This window comes from Nomascus leucogenys, chromosome 23 (genome assembly GCF_006542625.1).
Source record: "Nomascus leucogenys isolate Asia chromosome 23, Asia_NLE_v1, whole genome shotgun sequence".
NCBI classification, from domain to species: Eukaryota; Metazoa; Chordata; class Mammalia; order Primates; family Hylobatidae; genus Nomascus; species Nomascus leucogenys.
In genome coordinates, this window is record NC_044403.1 from 28,943,463 (window position 1) to 28,961,452 (window position 17,990).

At 44.1% G+C, this 17,990-nt stretch overlaps 1 protein-coding gene across 1 annotated transcript in view; it reads left to right on the forward strand.

Annotated features, from left to right (window-relative positions):
* The window catches only part of CRACR2A (calcium release activated channel regulator 2A), a 137,050-nt gene that overhangs the window by 30,150 nt on the left and 88,910 nt on the right, over positions 1–17,990 (forward strand). The window contains exon 3 of the mRNA XM_030804541.1: positions 9,736–9,816. The gene's annotated coding sequence lies outside the window, so the exon portion shown is untranslated. The remainder of the gene's footprint in view (positions 1–9,735; positions 9,817–17,990) is intronic.

A 17,990-nucleotide genomic window follows, 5' to 3' on the forward strand; every position in this document is an offset into this window, starting at 1 on the left:
CAGCTCCAACCCAGAGAAAGGGCATGCCAGGGACCAGCCATGTGTCTGTGCTGCAGACAAGCATGCTACTCCATGCTCAGCACTCTAGTCAAGGCTGCAAATATTACTGGGAACAAGGCAGATAGTCCCTGGCCTCAGGGAGCTCACAGTCCAGCAGGAGTAATAGATGTTCACTAGTTACACCAGGAATTGTTTAGTTACAATGGTCATAAATGCTAAGGAGGAGTACAAAGTTCCTGAGAACATACAGTTTTGGATGTAGTCTGAAGGATCTTAAAGACCATTTTGTCCAGCCCAATCAATCCACAGATAAGGAAACTGAGACTCAGAGAGGGGAAGGAAATAGATGAAGAGTACCTATTTAGTCAGTGACTGAGATGGGATGAGGAAGCATTTCTGATTCCCAATTCTGTTTTTGTTTAGGCTAGGGAAATTGATTTACATTTGTAGTCAGAGCCAGTTGTATCAACATTTTCATGAAAGTGTCTGGGTCTAGGAGTTTCATGAAAAAGCCAGTGGATGAGAGAATGGAGGGGGACTATTCACAGCATGGGTAGGGGCTCTTTGCACAAATCCTACTTCTGGTAGCTATTCTAATAAGGCAACGGTGAGTCCCTGTTGGTGCTGTGTGTCCTGTGCTGACATCAGAAATGATAAATGTGCCTGATGCAGGAGCTACGGAGCTCATCACCCCTCAGCTGTAAGTGCTACCTCCATACAGCCTCCCAGATGCCAGCCTCACTCCACACTTCATTCTCGAGTGGCTGTGCCATTCTAGGTCCCCACAGCCTCTCATGGGTCTAGTCTCCTTACTTCTTTCTGTTTGACTTTAGCCCCTACACTTTCTTCAGACTGTATGACCTTAGGTGGGTTACCTAAACTTTCTGAACCTCATGTGTAAATGAATGTGGACAATGAGGGTTATAGGTAGGGTCAATTAAGACCATTAAGGCTCCCAGCGTAGTGCCTGGTATATATTCCATATGAACTCCCTAAAATATGTCAGGTCCCGGAACCCTTGATGACTCCTTATAACCTGCAAAATAAGGAATAACCCTGTTAGAATCCAATACATCCAAGAAGATTTTGTTGACTCCTGTTATGTGCTAGTCATTATGCTGGGTGGTATGGTTACAGAATGAATGAGCCATGATCCCTGACCTCAGGGAGCTAAAAATGTATGGGGGTAGACATGTACACAAGTCTAATCCAGTGTGATGGGTGATGCATCAGCAACAATCACAAAAGGCCATGGAAACACTGACAGTGAGCAACCGAGTCAATTTGGCATGGCATTCAAGGCTTTCTAGCCCTCCTGTCCTATCTCTTACTCTGTCCTTGTGCCAGTGCACCCTGTTCCCTACTCACATTTTTCCAAACACATGCTGGACCTCTTCCATCTCCCTTCCCATCCCCACAGCCCTGGGGGTTAACATAAACACAGAGAATATAGGAAATACTAAAGAACATCATAAAAATCACCTGTAAACCCAATAAACAAGATAACCACCGTTGATATTGTGGTGCATTTCCTTCTAGTCTTTTTTCAGTGTACATGTCTTTTCTTATTGCCCTTTTCTCATTCTGCCTTACATTTTAGTTTTTCACATGCATTTATCTCCACTAGACTATAAGCTATTTGAGGAGAAGAATAACATTTTACTCACTTTTTTTTAATTTGAGACACGATTGAGACTCTGTTGCCCAGACTGGAGTACAGTGGTGTGATCATGGCTCACTTACTGCAACCTCAAACTCCTAGGTTCAAGAGAGCCTCCCACGTAGCTAGGACTACAGGCATGTACCACTGCACTCAGCTAGTTTTTTCTTCTCTCTCTCTCTCTCTTTTTCTTTCTTTCTTTTTTTTTTTTTTTTTTTGTAGAGACAGGGTCTCACTATGTTGCCCAGGCTGGTCTCAAATTCCTGGGCTCAAGCGATCCTCTTGCCTCAGCCTCCCAAAGTGCTGGGATTACAGGTGTGAGTCATCATGCCTGGCCTCACTTGCTTTTTACCCCGTTCCTAACACAGCATCTTATACTAGGAGTCACTCTGTAAATGTTAGCTGAATAGAGCCACTGGGTGAATTTGTTTGGCTTTGGAATTCTGTATGTAATCATTTTTGAGACAGCAGCTTTGCTGTGCTAGTGTGTGCTGCTTATTTAAAACTCAGTCATTCTCATGAGCACTAGAAAGTGCTGGCTGGTCAACCACTCTGCTCAGTGGGTGAGGGAAGGGACTAAAAATCCATAATAATTCAACAAGTGGCTGAGCCACAGACGGGTAATAAAGTGAGTTCAGAATCCTGCATGGGGTTATGTTGGAAAGCAGCTCTGCCCGCCGGGATTTGACTTTTTCTTGCTTTAGAATGGCACAGTTGATACTGGCAAATCTTTCTTTATCCCTTCTGATAAAAATAATGTTGGCGTTTCACCTGGGTGGGAGTGGGTGAGATTTTCTTCTCTGAGAAGTCAGTTTTGGCTCTAAAATACTCTGGTTAGATTAAAATGTAAGAGGCTCTTGAGCGAGGATTGGAAGTGGGAATAACACAGGCTCTTTTCCAAAAAGCTCAGGGTGGGGAGGCTGGGACCAGGTCAGGAGGAGAATTCACTCAGCACGCCACAGGTCAATGCAAAGCAGAGCACAAGAGAGAGAATGTTTTGAAGGATTAACGCAGCAGAAAACATTATAGCATCAGGATCCCGTCAAGACTTGTAGCAGGCACAAGAGCCTGGTGGTGTATTAAGTACCTTCCATTTTTATTTGTTTCTTTTTGTCTTTTGCTTTTCTTTTCTTTTTTTCTTTCTTTCTTTCTTTCTTTCTTTCTTTCTTTCTTTCTTTCTTTTCTTTCTTTTCTTTCTTTTCTTTCTTTCTTTCTTTTTTTTTGAGATAGAGTTTCGCTCTTGTTGCCTAGACTGGATTGCAATGGCACAATCTCGGCTCACTGCAACCTCCGCCTCCTGGGTTCAAGTGATTCTCCTGCCACAGCTTCCCCAGTAACTGGGATTACAGGCGCTCGCCACCACGCCCAGCTAATGTTTTGTATTTTTAGTAGAGTTGGGGTTTCACCACGTTGGCCAGGCTGGTCTTGAACTCCTGACCTCAGTTGATCCACCTGCCTCAGCCTCCCAAAGTGCTGGGATTATAGGCGTGAGCCACTGCGCCTGGCCACCTTCCATTTTTATAAGAAATGTAGGAAATTCATTGGTATGGATGGCAACTGGACAATGAAAGCAGATACGAGAGAGACAAGTCCATTCACAATCTGAGATTTTTATTTGGATATGGCAGGATTTTTGTTATTTAGATGTCTTTTTTCTTGAAAGAGAATATGGTATAGCAGAGGCTGTTTCTAGTATTAAATATCTCAGAGGGAATTTCATTACAAGATCAAGGAAAGAGTCTGCACGGTTTTGGCTTCTGATGAAAAGCGTCTAAAACCAAGTTAAATCAAAGAGAACCCTTAAACAAATCATTGATTTGGGTGATGCAAAGAAACCTCAGTCAGAGAGCCTCTTTTGGAGCATGAAAGCGAGGAGAGGAACTGGGCAGGGCTCAGCCTTCGAGACTACTTTCCGGGATAGGATTTCTTATCTCTGCACCCCATTAGAAAGAAATGAAATGGACGGGATCTGGTGGTTTACCTACTATGGAGGAGGACAAGAGGAGCCCGAGGCCCAAGGAGGCCAAGTGACTTGCCCGCGGTTAACATCAGCGGGGACATGGGGGAATATGCTTTTTTTAAAAAAAATTCCAAGTCTGGTTTTCTTTCTGCACCTCTACATTGCCTGTGGGAGGTAAGGGATTCAGTAGAAAGAGCATGGGTTTGAGATGTGCTTGGTTGGAATCCAGCCTCCATTTCCCCATCTGCACATGACCGAGGCTGTGTTAATCATAACATCTGCTGTGTTAATTCCCCCAAAACATTGTCTCTTGGGTGCTCTACTTTGCTTTAACCTGTGGCCTCCTGAGCAAATTCCCCTCCTGACCTGGTCCCAGTGTCCCCACCCTGAGCTTTTTGGAAAGGAGCCTGTGTTATTCCTGCTTTCAACCCTCACTCAAGGAGTCCAGGAGTTGTTCCTGTCTGCTCAAGTAGGACCTCCAGCTTCTTGTAAACTCTCCTCCAGCCTCACACACTCATTGGCTGACTCGTTCATTCAGGTGCTGTTCTGGATGCCTGGGATACAGCTGTGAACCAGAGACACCTGCCTTCATGGAGCTTACGCTCCAGACCAGCGCTGCACATTAGAAATACAACATGAACCACATGTATAATTTTCCATTTTGGCCACACGTTTTTTTTTAAAGTAAAAGAAACAGATGAAATTCATTGTAATAACATTTTATTTAACCTAATACATGCAACATATTATCATTTCAGCATGCAGTCACTCTAAAAATTATTAACAAGATCTTTTACATTCCTTTCTTTTGAACTCAGTCTTTGAAATATCTTTTGCTCTTACATCTCACTTTAGACTGTCCACAGTTCAAGTGCTCACCTTCGTATGTGGCTTGCAGCTACTGTATTGGACAGTACAGGTCTATGGCTTGAGATCAAGATTCCGCCATCCCCCCAAGGCATGGAAACTGGGAGAAGAGCATCTCTGCAAGCCCAGCTGCTTGAGAGAGAATGCTGCCTCTCCACAAAGGTGTCTTCACCCAGGGCCCTCGGTTCCACCCACTGGAGCATGCTGAGCTCATGCAGAAAGAGGGAGGATGCCCACGCCCCCGGGTCCTGACCTAGTCTGTGGGTTCAGGTGAGGGAACAACACTGTACTATCCTCCCTATAATGATAATAGTAATAATATAATTAGCACTTAAAGGACTAAGTACGGGTCATACCCTGTGCTAAGCACTTTATATGTGCTGTGTATCTTACCATCTTCACAACAACTTTATGAGAGAGGTGCTATTATCATCCATGTTTAACACAGGAGAAATTGACTCAGAGAAGATAAATAACTTCCTGAGGATCACAGGTAGGAAGTGGCAGAGCTGGGACTTGAACCCAGGGCTGTCTAAAACCAAAGCCTAGTGTTCTTAAGACAGAGTGAGATCCATCTAGGGTCACATGGGAACTGAGCACAGAATCCTGAGCCTCACCTAAGGCTCTCTTCATCCATTCAAAGGCCACACCACCGAGGTGGAATGCTTTGGAGATGGAGGTGTCATTGAGGATGACTAAGTGTCACACGGAGGAGTATATGGGAGACATCTGGCATCCCCAGGCCCAGCCCTCCACAGCTGTCAACCAGGATCCATAACTGCTGGCATGTTCTTATTACAAATAAGATAGCGTAATCTTTGAAAACCATATAATAATGTAGGTGTATTACAAATAAGATAGTGACTCATAAATGAGAGGCATAAATGACAAAATCCTTTGTATACTCTGAAGCACCATATAAGACTGTGCTCTCATCATTCTATGGTTATTGCTGTTGTTATCATTCAGTCGGTGGTGTGTCCAGGGAGCTTACCCTAGCCCGGATCGCAGTGGTAGGCCTGCAATATCAAATGGCAGCTGAGAACATAACCTGACTTGAATGTTCTGTCGCCACTGGGTCCCAGCACCTGGAAGTATTTGAGTTTTGCATGTGGATATATTGCAGTAAAAGCCCAATGTGCAGACGAGCTAATTAGCCAGGTGTTTTCAGCATTTGCCAGCTTGCCTGGTGCTGAAATCAGTCTTCATGTTCAGCTTTGGTGGCCAGCAGCACTCCTGGCTCTTCAGAGCATTGTTACAGAGACACTTAGAAACCAGCAGACATGATGGGGCGGGTACAGGCCCACTCTCAAGTCCTAGGACAGGCGAGAGGCCAGGAAGCCAGCCACTAGCATCTGGAAGAGAAGGCCCACCGACTGCTGCGGGTTTCCTGGGCATTTCTTGTGACCTTGCTAAATGGGATTATCCTGAAGAGCATCCAAATCCCATTCACTCTCTAAGCCCAGTTTAAATCCCACTCGCTCCGCAGAAGCCTTTCCTGACATTTCAGCTCCTGTCCTCTCCCGATCTGAAGTCCTGTGGTATTGGACGCCTGTGCCATCCACTTGGACACTGAAGTGTCCTGGCTTGTACAAAGGGTCTTCCAAAAGTTCATGGAAAATGCATATTATTAAAAAAATACCAGAATATCAAAATTGTTTTAGCACCAAAATAAACTCATACTAACTTGGTATAACATCTGAACAGGATCTAGTTTGAGTCACTAAGAAGGATAAGACATCAGTTTGAGAAGAGCCCCTATCGAAGCAACACAAATTCTGCTAAAATTGAAACAAAAACAAACAACAAATTTGTAGAGAAGCTTGGGCAGGAGAATTGTGAACTTATTGATGCTTTACAAGAAGTTCATGGGGACAATGCCCCCCCAAAAATCAGCATTTACAAATGGACAGCTCATTTTAAGAAGGGATGAGATGACATTGAAGATGAAGCCCATAGCGGCAGACCATCCACATCAATTTGCAAGGAAAAGATACATCTTGTTTGTGCCCTAACTAAAAAGGACCAATGTTTAACAGAACTAACGATGGCCAACACCGTAGACATCTCAACTGGTTTAGCTTACATAATATTGACTGAAAAATTAAAATTGAGCAAACTTTCCACTCAATGTTTGACAAAACCGTTGTGCCCAGATCAGCTGCAGACAAGAGCAGAGCTTTCAATGGAACTTTCAAACAAATGGAATCAAGACCCTGAAGGACTTCTTGGAAGAACTGTAACAGGAGATGAAACAGGGCTTTTTCAGTATGATCCTGAAAACAAAGCACAATCAAACCAAGAGGTGGAAGTGGTCCAGTTAAAGCAAATGTGGACCAGTCAAGAGCAGAGGTCATGGCAATGGTCTTTTGGAATGCTCAAGGCATTTTGCTTGTTGACTTTCTGAAGAGCCAAAGAACAATAACATCTCCTTATTATGAGAGCATTTATTATGAGAAAGCCAAAGCATTAGAAGAAAAACACCTAAAGAAAAAAAAAAACAAACAAACCTGGGAGAGTGTCACCAGAGAGTCCTCCACCAGGACGATGCTCCCGCTCATTCTTCTCTTCAGACAAGGGCAATTTCAAGAGAGGTTTGGTGGGAAATCGTCAGGCATCCACTTTACAGTTCTGATTTGGCTCCTTCTGACTTCTTTTTGTTTTCTAATCTTAAATCTTTGAAGGGCACTCATTTTTCTTCAGTTAATAATGCAAAAAAGACTGCATTGACATGATTAAATTCCCAGGACTCTCATTTCTTTAGGGATGGACTATATGGCTGTTGTCATTGCTTTAAAAAGTGTATCAAACATGATGGAGCTTATGTTGGGAAATCAAGTTTATATTTGTAATTTTCATCGTTTAATTCCATTTTTATGAACTTTTGAAGTCACCTTTTATTGTTAGCTACATATTGTTGTCTGGTTTAACCTTCACTTTCACATTCCTGGCCTTCTGTGACCTCTCCCAGTGACAATCATATGTGGACTTGGGACATCTCTGATGACCTATCTGGTTGGTAAACTGTACCTTGTTTCAGACTGGGTTTAAGGGAGCTGTTTCATTATTATAAGTACGTGTGATGTTCTTAATTAACTTTTTATGTGGCTTTGCAAGCTGTCTAGGCATCCAAAACATACACCCTTTGAGACTCAGGTTGGTCTCTTGTAATCTCACCCTCCATCTTAGAATAGCTGTCTTACTTACCTTGGTTGTACTCAGTGACAGCATGTTGCTGGGAAATTGAGTGAAGGGCTAGTGCCACTGTCCAAATTAGCTCCCTCTCATACTAGCCACTCACATAATACTCTCTACTTTCCTTTTACTGCAGTTACCATGATTTATATCATATATTCACTCATTTGTTGAAGCCTTTCCCCCAACCCACTGGGAGACCTATTTGCTTTTTCACCATATCCCATGCACCCAGTGCCTGGAACCTGGTAGGGGGTCTATAAAGACTAGATCAATAAATGCATGAATTAATTAGCATGGTCACTATAGGAGAAGGCAAGGGTTGGGACAAGAGAGTTCAGATCTGGGGCTCAGTGGCTTTCTGAATCCCTCAGATGTAAAGAGAAGTAGGGTCTGCTACAGATGGGCAGTGGAATAATGGAAAATACATTGGCCTAGAAGTCAGGGACCTGAGGGTCAGGCATTCTACTGCATTTTCTATGTAACCTCGAGAAAGTCTTATAAGGGTTGAAGGAGATGTTTTTGTGAAATTGCTTTGTAAACCATAAAGTGATATGGTAAGATGTTGTTCATCACCCTAAGATGTGGCCCCTGCCTATTTGTCCAAATGTATTTCTTATTTATTTAATGTAGCTAGGCCAATCTTCTCATTAAAAAATATTTTTCTCTCCTTATTGCAAAATAATGCATTGTAGTAATAAAAATATCAGAAAATTCAGAAGAAAATAAAAATCATCTCTTAAGGTTATCATCTAGAAATAACACTGTTCATATCTTATTTATAGTCCAAACAATTTTTTTCTAAGTGAGTTTCCCAGGTGTCAGCAGTGGGGACAAGACAGGGCAGCTTTGCTCTCCTGTTTTCCCACTGCGCTGGCTTTGCTGAGGGCTGCTGCCTGGGAAAACACCAGAGAGTGAAGTCTCCCCATTTGTTTGCTTCCAGCATCCTGGTAGCAATGCCAGCGGAGCAGGGGACAGGGGTGCCCACAGGTGGCTTAGAGAGGGGGTTATCTTGCTCCAGCACTTTTCATTATCTGGAAGTGCTCGTTTGGGCTGTGTATTTTGATTTGTCTCTCCCCACTGGAATATAAGCTCTGCAAGGACAATACCTTGCTGGATTTGCCTGTTGCTGCCTTTGGCACCTAAAAAAAGTGCCTGCACAGAGTGAATATTCATTAAACAAATGAATGAGCATGAGCCTGTGTTACCTCGTATAGAACAGGAAACACCTGATGAATATTTGCCTCCCATGAATTGTGCATATGAGAGGCACAGAGGCCAGATTCCTTGGTGATACACATCTGGACTTCAGGTCTAGCTGTGGTTTGAGCTTTGGCATTCTACAGTAGATAATCCCAATCCCCTTTTTGTAATCACTACTGCCCCCTTCAGTCATTTCAAGCATGCTCTCAGACCATGCTACTTAGCATGTGGCCAAAGCATTCTGTAAAATTGCTCTCCAGGTTCAGTCATAACGCTCCCAAACTGTCCTGTGCAAGGAAGCCCATCCTCTCCCTGTCCCAAAGCCTGTCCCTCCTCCATCATTTTTCAGCTTTTCCTCCTTATGTAGCCCCTAGGCTTTCTTGTACATCCTACTGCATTTCTTTCTTAGGGAAGGCAGTGATTCTTGCCACAATGCTTACATCGCTATCTTCAAAGGTGAGCTCCTGTGGTGTAGATGGCATCTGTGGATTGGATGGAAAGAATTTCAAGAGCACTTGCTGAGAGCTGGAGCTCTGTTGGGGGCGTGGGGGCAGTGTCCAATTAACCCTGAGGCTACCCCCTTCTCATGCACAAGGGCCTGCTCCCATCAGGCTGGACGTAATCTCTGGATTCAGGGTCACTAAGCAGACTTATCATTGCTATTCCTTCATCTTCCCTCCTCTTCTCCAAAACCTGGAGGAGGATGAATTAGGCCTGTTTTCTTCCAGAACACTGCAATGCGGCAGGAGCAATGTTTCCTCCCAAGTTTTTCCAAAATTGCTATAAAGCCACTTCTGTTGTGACCCTCAGTGGACAACAAGGTGTGATTCATCTCTTGTGTGTTTCCTAGGTGGAATTCAAGTCACCAGTGGCCAAAGTACCCTCCAGGTGTGAAGAGTTGCAGGTCCTCCGAGGAGCCGGGAGCTGCAAGGTGAGTGAGCGAACAAAAGGCGACAGGTTGCAGAGTACTAGATCTGCCCCTGCCCCAGACCCCAATTTCAGGCCCTGCCTTGTTAGCACTATTGTAGCTGTTTTTTAATATTCACGAGGATCAGCAGTAGGCCTTTAGATTTGAGAAACAGTTCATCAGCCTTCTTGAGGACAGTTTTAAAAATACTAGATGACAGAGGGTCTATTCCACCTTGTTGGGGTATCACTTAAGTTCATTTAAGGGAGGCCTTGGGGAGACGGGGTTTGTCACTTTGCCCAGCTCTTTTTCATGTGGGCACAAGGGTCTGGAAGCCTCCAGAGAGGGTCTGCTATCCTCTCTCTGCAAAGAGCCGCTCCTCAGCCACTGGTCACTCACAGAGCCAGTTCCACTGTGGAGCCTGTCCAATCCTGATTTCCCTGCTGTCCAGCCTCCCTTGGCAATGAGGAGGGTGTGTTTGCGTTGGTGTACAGCATCACAGTTCACTTTCACATCTGCTGTCTCATTTCAGCCACTTCCCATGGGATAGTGATATAGTAATAGTTTGGATATTTGTCACTGCCCAAATCTCGTGTTGAATTGTAATCCCTAGTTTTGGAGGTGGGCCTGGTGGGAGGTGATTGGATTATGGGGGTGAATCCTCATGAATGGCTTAGCACTATCCCTCATGGCTTGGTGCTGTACTTACCGTAGTGAGTGAGTTCTCATGATATCTGGTCATTTAAAAGTGTGTGGTACCTCACCCCCAGCTGTCTCTCTCTCTGTTGCTCCTGCTTTGCCATGTGACATGCAAGCCCCTGCTTCACCTTCTGCCATGAGTAAGAGCTCCCTGGGACCTCCCCAGTAACCAAGCAGATGTTGGCACCATGCTTGCATAGCTTGCAGAACCATAAACCAATTAAACTTCTTTTCTTCTTAAATTATCCAGTCTCAGGTATTTCTTTATAGCAATGCAAGAATGACCTAATACAGATAGGCAGGGAGGAAACTGTTATCCTCACTTAAAAAAAAATGGCCAACTTCCCAAGGTCACAGGATGGAAAAGTTCACTCTTGAACTTTATTTTTGATGCCTAAACCTTTCTATGATACTATGCTTCTGCTAGCCTCTTGACAGATGGGGTTGAGAGGACAAGAAGAGGGAAGGGAGAGGGAATGAAGACTAGAGGTTTGATGGGGAAATAATTGGGAACTGTTGGCTAAGATACCAAGTGGGGTTATCTCTGCAGGCTAGATTCATTGTTGTCTTTGTTTTCCTCTCATTTTCTACCAGCCACTAAAATCCATGATAATAATATGCTATCCAAACTCATAGTGATTCATACAAGAAAGACTATGGTTTGGAGAAAATGTCAAAATTAAGCCCTTTGGATGGCCTTTTACTCCACCTCAGTAGAGCATCTTGTATGTTAAACTCTAACTAATACTGAATTTGTTACCAAGAGTAGGGTGCCGCTGTAATAAATACCTAAAAATGTGGATGTGGCTGTGGAATGGGTAATAGGTAGAGGCTGAAAGAATTTTGAGGTACGTGCTAGAAAAAGCCTACATTGCCATGACCTGACTTTTAAAGATGGTTCTGGTGAGGGCTCAGAAGGAGAAGAGAAGAGCTGTAGAGAAGGCCTGAATCTTAAAGAAGACGTAAGTCATCCTGAACAGAACATTGGTAGGAATATGGATGATAAAAGCCATTCTGAGGAGGTCTCAGATGAAAATGAAGAACATGTTATTAGACACTAGAGGAAAGGCCAGTCTTGTTATAAAGTGGCAAAGAACTTGGCCAAGTTGTGCTCACATCAGTGTTTCGTAGAAGGTAGAACCCGCAAGTGATGAAACTGGATATTTGACTGGGGAAATATCTAAGGAAAGTTTGAAGGAGTGGCCTAGTTTCTCTCGACTGCTTATGGGAAAATTTGAGAGGGGGACTATGACTTCAGATGAAATTGCAAGTCAAAAGCAGAGAACTTAAAGATTTGGAACATTCTCAGCCTATTCCTTTAGAGATGGAACATCTGTTGTGCCCCTGTCCCATCATTGTTTTTGGAAGCACACAACTTGTTTGATTTCACAGGCTCACAGCTGGTGAGGAATTTGTCTTAGAATGAATAATACCGAGTCTCAACCGTATCTGATTTACATGATATCTACATGAGATTTTGGACTTTCTGCCTTTGAGTTTATGCTAGAACGAGTTGAGACTTTTGAGGCTGTTGGAATGGAACGAATGTATTTTGCATGTGAGAAGGACATGAGTTGGGGAATTCAGGGTTGGAATGCTATGGACTGAATAACTGTGTCACTTTAAAACTCATTATGTTGAAACTTAACCTCCCAAGTGGATGATAGTAGGAAATGGGGCCTTTGAGGACTCTAATGGGATTAGTGCCCTGATAAAAGAGGCCTAGTAAACTTCTCATCTTTCTTTTTTTTTTTTTTTTTTGAGGTGGAGCCTTGCTCTGTTGCCAGGCTGGAGTGCAGTGGCACGATCTTGGCTCACTGCAACCTCCGCCTCCCGGGTTCAAGCGATTCTCTTGCCTCAGCCTCCCGAGTAGCTGGGATTATAGGCACACATCACCATGCCCAGCTAATTTTTGTATTTTTAGTAGAGATGGGGTTTCACCATGTTGGCCAGGATGGTCTCGATCTCTTGACCTTGTGATCCACCCGCCTTGGCCTCCCAAAGTGCTGGGATTACAGGTGTGAGCCACTGCACCCGGCCAGAAACTGAGGTTGTAAAGAGTCAGGCAGACTTAAGATTGAATTCATGAATTAGCTGTTTTCCTGCAATAAATTACTTAACTTTTCTGAAACAGCTTCCTGTGGTGCTACTATAAAGAATAATGCAAAGCAGATTTAAATAAAACCTCCTCTTTATTGGATTATCCACTCGTTTGGATTATCTCTACCATAGCTGATTTTCATTTTCTTAAACATTTGAGAGAAGTTTCTGCTTCAAAAATTAAGTAAAATGAGTCAGAATTGTATGGTGTAGAGAATTACTGGAGAGTAGTTTTATTTTTGGGGACCACTCTGAGAGTTGTTTGTGCCTACAGTTTTTATTGCACACACACACGTGGCTCTTCTCACCTCCTCTACCTCTGCTGTTGGTATGTTGTCCCCTGCTAGATTGTCAGTGCATTGTGAAAGACGATCGTTGTAAATACATCTCTGTGTCTCCCATAGCAGCTGTCTGGTTCAGTGCCTTCCACATAGCTGGAGAAATTGCAACCGTTTTTCCAGAAAGAGTTGGAACATCATAATCCAAGAGAAAGAGAGGCTTTGAGAATAGAGTGCTAAAAGTTAAGGGCACAGGAACAGACACAGAAAACATAGATATTTAGGTCTGGAGACTTGAAAAGGAAGGTTTGGAACTGGGAGAATGTATCGCATAGAAAATATACAAAATGTTGTCATTAATGTTGGGTCAACAGAATTATCTTAGATTGGGCTCCCAGAAGCCAACCCTGAGAGGAAGATTCATATTCAGGTGATTTATTAAGAAAATGCTGGCTGGGCCTGATGGCTCACGCCTGTAATCCCAGCACTTTGCGAGGCCGAGGCAGGCGGATCACAAGGTCAGGAGATAGAGACCATCTGGCTAACACGGTGAAACCCCGTCTCTACTAAAAAATACAAAAAATTAGCCGGGCGTGGTGGTGGGCGCCTGTAGTCCCAGCTACTTGGGAGGCTGAGGCAGGAGAATGGCGTGAACCTGGGAGGCGGAGCTTGCAGTGAGCCGAGATTGGGCCACTGCACTCCAGCCTGGGCGACAGAGCGAGACTCCGTCTCAAAAAAAAAGAAAAGAAAATGCTTCCAGGAGAACCTGGTAAGGGATGGGGAAGCAGGATGGGAGAGAGTAGGAAGCCACACATAGTGAGATCTCAGCAAAGTTCCAGCCTCTGTCCCCATAAAAGTGTTCTAAAGTGTAAATCACAACTAGAGTTTGTTCCCACTGGAGGCAGGAGTACTGGGCTTTCGTAATTCCACGCCCGTCAGTCGTTGGATAAGAGCTCTTTAGAGGTGTGGGGGAAACTTCCAGGCACTTCTGGCTCTGTCCATGTGGACAAAGTGGGTCAATAGCTCAAACGTCCACCTTCTAAGAGTTACGGGTTCAGAGAGTTAGAAGCAAAAGCACGCAGATGCTGAGGGAGGGTCCACAAAAAGTATTCAAGAGTATCTGAATGGAGCATCGATAACACCACCTTGATAACAGATCTGCAGCCCTGACTTTGTCCAGGTACACCACACTGATCTGCTTCTAAAATTCATCAGCATATGCAACTTCCTTATCTATAAAGAGGGGATAGTGTTACTTTACTTGCTTATATTACAGCATAATTGCAAAAACAAAACAAAAGGAGATCTGGTATATGTAGAATTGTATAGACAACGATGAGAAAGGATGTTATACCAAGCCAGGTGTTATTATTACATCTCCCTCTTCCAGGCCCAGGGGATACATGAGCAATTTGTCCTCTTCAGGCACTTGTCTTGCAGGCATCAGCACTGACAGCCTTTGAAAAAAGCTTGTTCATGGGAAGAAAGCAGACACTTTTTTAATGTTCATAAATTTTGCAGCAGTTTCTTTAATATATACCAGACACCTTGAAATACATCTAATTAACCACCAGATATCATGCTGTGGCTATGTTTGGCTTTGATGTTCTCATTGGCTTTAGCAAGGAAATATTGGAAAGCTAATCATAATAGGGCTTAGTTCTTATAAAATGCCTTTTATCTTCAAAGTGGTTTACAACCACTAATTATTGAAGAAATTAGGGTGAACAGCGACCATCTCACAGAGACCTCAAATCATTATCAAGGCTTTTAATGTATCTTATAATAGAGCAAGAGAAATGCGAGGGGGCTGTTTAATAATAGTTGTCCAGACCTAAAAGAGTTATTTTACAGAGGTAGGAGACAGCTGTTCCCTGTCTCCCTTGAGGCTAGAACAAGAAAATTGGACCTAATTTGAGGAGAAGGGATGCAGGATGGAGCATGGCAGAAGCTACAGCAGGCTGCAGAGTGGAAAGACTGCCCATTTCAAAGGCAGTCAAATGCACCTCCATCCACCTGCCCCTTTATATGGCTGGTGGGGCATATTCACCTTCTTGGTGGCCTGGGGTAGGGAAAACCACACCACGAAATCCTGTCCAGCTGGGGGAGTCAAGGGTAGATTTTTGGACCTCTTGGTTGTTTCTCTTCATGTAATTTTGTTTTGTTTTGTTTTTTGCTTTTTTATTAGTTCGTTTTATTATAATATAATCTGGGGTGGAGGAAGCCAATTTGATTTCAATATAATAATAATAGCTGACAGGCTGGGTGTGTTGGCTCATGCCTGTAATCCCATCACTTTGGGAGGATGAAGCAGGTGGACCACTTGAGGTCAGGAGTTCAAGACCAGCCTGGCCAACGTGGTGAAACCCCGACTCTACTGAAAAGAATAAAAAAATTAGCTGGGCGTGGTGGCACACACCTGTAATCACAGCTACTTGGGAAACGGAGGCAGGAGAATTGCTTGAATCCAGGGGCCGGAGGTTGCCGTGAGCTGAGATCATGCCACTGCACTTCATCCCGGGCAACAGAGTGAGACTCTGTCTCTAAATAAATAAGTAATAGCTGACACATGTAAGTAGCTGCCCTGGCCCTTCATTTTACAGATGAGGAAAATGAAGTTCAGAGAGCTTAAGAAACTTGCCAGAGTCATACAGCTAACTCAGGCACTCTGGCCTTGGAATTTATGTTCTTATCCACCACAGCAGGAGGCCTATCAGAGAAGGGGTGGTATTTGTCCAAAGCCCCCTACTTCACTATGTGTCAAAGAAATAAATCACACTCTCATATGGAACAGGGACAATTCTCACTTCCGGCAGGGTTTGGCTCCTCTGCTAAGTGCTTTCCTCCTGCGCAGGAGGTGGTGAGAGGAGCCCTGTGAGACGCAGCTCTGCATCTCTGTTCCTCACCATCAGGGTCCCTGCATCTGCCTTGTCTCCTGCCCCCACTCAAGAGCCTGCCCAGGTCATGCGGTGTATAGAAGAGGCACAGGCATGAAGAACTGGTGATCCCCCTGTGAAACCCCACATTTCCCCCCAGGCACTAAGACATTTAATAATGGGTTCTGCCCTGTAAGTTAAGGGTTGAGGGGATACATTCTAAAGAGGTATCAGCTACTATCACCTGTGCAAACAGTACTAGGGATGCTGATTCCCTTTTCCAGAAACATCAGCCACTCAGTTGCTTGCTTGATGAGAGCCAATAGATTGTTGGTTGAAATTGGTCACAGTGGGAATATTGACACCACGGAAATAGGCAGATGCTACAAAGGAGGGCTGCCCCCTATACCAACCCAGAAAATTGATTGTTATATATTGTAGTGTCTTTTTTTCTGACACCAAATATATATCCTATAAGTCAATTAGATTCTGACATTATCCAGAGTTAGTGCAGACCCCACAGTTTAAGGGGTCTGTTCCACAAGACTGCACTCACGTCAGATACTAATCCCAAGTCCTCCTGCCTCTCTGCAGTTTGAAGAGACCCACCCATCTCTTTACCTTTATCAGACTTCGCCAGCCCCAAGTTAATCACTGGGGCTTCCAGGTACTGCTGCATACGGAGGATTCCTCCCACTGAAGCCTGGGCGATTAAAGAGATGTCAGTGGATCCTGGAGATGCTTTTTGGCCTTTCAGTTTCCTAACTCTGTGCTGCAGGAGACATTCAAGGGAAATCTGGATGACTTAGCGGCCGCTTTCAGGTTTGCCACTGGTGTGATGTGGAAGGAGATACCAGCTGTTCTCTAGATTAAGGGGAAAATTAGCTTAGAACCCTTAGGAGGGATTTAGGTTTGATCTACAAACTTTCTGATTGCAGCAGTTACTAAGCTGCTGGAATTACCTTGGATATCTGGGAAATCTTCCTGGATATATTTAAGGACTGGATAATTCCCATCTGTTTATAACGGCTTTTATGGAACCATTCTGGAGGGAAGAGAGTGGCCTGGAAACTCTCACAAAGTCAGGCAGATAAAAAGTATTTTCTGTTTTCTCCTTGTGGTGGTCTTCTCCCTTTGCCTTAGAATATACTCTACCATTTCTTCCTTTATGGATGTACTTACTGTCTGTTGGTCTAATGGAAAATCTCTGAGACCAAAAGCTATGTCTAGCCCTGAGATTAAGGCATCCTTGGGCTTCATCCAAATGGGAGACAGCCAACCTCATGCAGGGCTTCCACTTTATTTGGAAATGAAAGTAGAAGCACTTCTACTGTTTTGTTTTCCACTGGTCTTGAGAAAGCCACAGACACTCAGCAAAGACCGCAGGTCTAGCCAGGGGACACAGGGTAAGAGAGAAGAGACTGAAGTCATGTTAGATCAGTGGTCTTCACAAGGGGCTCTGCCTGCTTCTTTATTTGTAGGGTTTATTTAGGTCCCTCCACAAACAGACTGAAAGTTTTCACAGGGAAATTGCTTAATTTTCAGCCATTTCCTGCTTGCCAGAGTTGAATGTAAAAGGTGGAATCAGGCTCCTGGGATAAGTACAATGGACTGGACTAGATTTGCAAGGCCTGGGGGACAGAAGAAGGTTCTGACCCGGACCCGTTCTTCTTTTCTATTTTTTTTTTTTTTTTTGAGACGGAGTCTCGCTCTGTCGCCCAGGCTGGAGTGCAGTGGCGCGATCTGGGCTCACTGCAAGCTCCGCCTCCTGGGTTCACGCCATTCTCCTGCCTCAGCCTCTCCAAGTAGCTGGGACTACAGGCGCCCGCCACCACGCCCGGCTAATTTTTTTTGTATTTTTAGTAGAGATGGGGTTTCACCGTGGTCTCGATCTCCTGACCTCGTGATCCGCCCGCCTCGGCCTCCCAAAGTGCTGGGATTACAAGCGTGAGCCACTGCGCCCGGCCTCTTTTCTATTTTTTAATAGATGTGTTGAACTATTGACATATAATAGACTGCATTATACGTAAAGTGTACCATTTGATCAGTTTTAATATATATTTGTATATGTGTGTGTGTATGAATAAATAAGTCCAGGAAACTATCATGGAATCATATATCATATTCATGAACTTAAGGTAGCAGACATATCCACACCCCCCAAAATTTCCTCTTGCCCCTTGGTAATCCCTCCTTCTCACTCCTTCCTACTTTCACTTCTTTTCTTCTAACAGATGTTTTCATT